This window comes from Poromitra crassiceps, assembly GCF_964638095.1.
Source record: "Poromitra crassiceps genome assembly, chromosome: 7".
Classification (NCBI taxonomy): Eukaryota; Metazoa; Chordata; class Actinopteri; order Beryciformes; family Melamphaidae; genus Poromitra; species Poromitra crassiceps.
The window spans coordinates 8624194-8625773 of record NC_139628.1 but is presented as its reverse complement, the minus strand read 5'-3'; the positions used below and the strand labels follow the sequence as shown (position 1 = coordinate 8625773).

Sequence of the window (1580 nt, the reverse complement as noted above, 5' to 3'; positions counted from 1 at the left end):
TTGCCCTGAGCCTGACCCGGGCGATACGTGAAGTGTACCCTTTCAGACATGAGGCATGTTGCTTTCATACATGTGGAGCACCTCCAGGTGTAAAGTGGAGAGCGGGCGGAGGTGGGTGTAATTGGGCCATGACGACACAATGGGGCGTTGTAAAACTGAGCACAGCTGCACTTCATGCATGGAAGACAACTGTCTGATCATGTTTTTCCACAGTTTTAACCTGTCTCAATGTTAAAAATGTGTCAATTTGAGAATAAAATTACATAAAAAAGTATTTTATGAATTTAATATACACAAAATACAAGGTCTGAACTATTTTGATACAAATGTCATCTTATTTTTCTGGGTCCAGCCAAATACAAATTGCAAAATACACAAATGTATTTGAAATACGTATTTTAAATACATGTATTTAAAAATACTGCCCATCTCTGCCGTCAGGTCACCCACACGGGTGCTCTTTACACCTTCTGAAAGTTTCAGCCTGATCGCACGTAAAATAACATAGCTGTGGCCAGACAAAATACTGTTCACTCACTCACAAACAGACACTTCTCATTTTGAATAGTAGTCTTGAGTCAAATTTTATGGGGTGTGTTCATTTGCTGATAACCAGGGGAACCTTAAACTGCCACATTTTTTATTGAATTTGGCATCATCACTTTTCCCTCCATGCAATCAATGCAATGACAGTGGAAGTAGATGTTCTTTATGGCCGCAAAGAGAACAAGTGTTGGATATTATGCCACTATGGACACCATCTGCAAATAGCAGGTTCCTGATTTGAAAGACTTTAGCAGTTTGTCTTGCAAATGTCGACATTACAGTCATAACATACAACATGATCGTGTATTCATCTAACAATATTGTTTTCCTTCAACAGTACAGATAAAGACAGAAGTTTGTTCACATGTTGCCAGACAACAAACAATCAGTAAACAAAGACAAATGTAGTCAGCATTACCTTGGAAGATGTTCTCCTGGTGAATTCACAACATCAAGTCACAGAGACTTCCTTTCTTCATCTGTAGAGAAAGAGAGAGAGACAGCCTGCTTACTCTCCTTTGTCAGTCCTGGTTATCTGTGTTCATTTGATATGAGGGTGTGACCTCATATCTTCAGGGTAAACAAGTCTCGTCTAGTCTGACACAAAAACGGTCTATCCTGAGGCCAGAAACCAAGGCAGAGACACCACAGATCAGTTCTATTGTGTATCCTCTAGATGGAGACATTAACCACATCATCTACAGACAACTAAACAGCAGACAGGCACAGAGATGTGTAATGCATGGAGGAATAATTTATATTGGTTTACAATTCAATAACAGAGTGCGATCTATCTGACAGCTGAACAGCTGCAATATCAAAACTCTTACTGAGCTGGATCTGAAATCTGTCTGACGTCACAAACAGCTGAATATCAAAACTCTTACGACGTCACAAACAGCTGAATATCAAAACTCTTACTGAGGTGGATCTAAAATCTGTCTGACGTCACAAACAGCTGAATATCAAAACTCTCATGACGTCAGTCACATTGACACTGAAACACATTTTGACTTGTATACACTGTTGGAAAG

At 39.6% G+C, this 1580-nt stretch overlaps 1 protein-coding gene across 4 annotated transcripts in view; it reads right to left on the bottom strand.

Annotated features, from left to right (window-relative positions):
- LOC310780163 (protein NLRC3-like) overlaps nt 1–1029 on the bottom strand; it is a 121744-nt gene extending 120715 nt beyond the window's left edge. For all 4 annotated transcript variants that reach the window (XM_083640729.1, XM_083640726.1, XM_083640728.1 and 1 more), the window contains exon 1: nt 965–1029. The gene's annotated coding sequence lies outside the window, so the exon portion shown is untranslated. The remainder of the gene's footprint in view (nt 1–964) is intronic.
- Between the last annotated feature and the right edge of the window lie 551 nt (nt 1030–1580).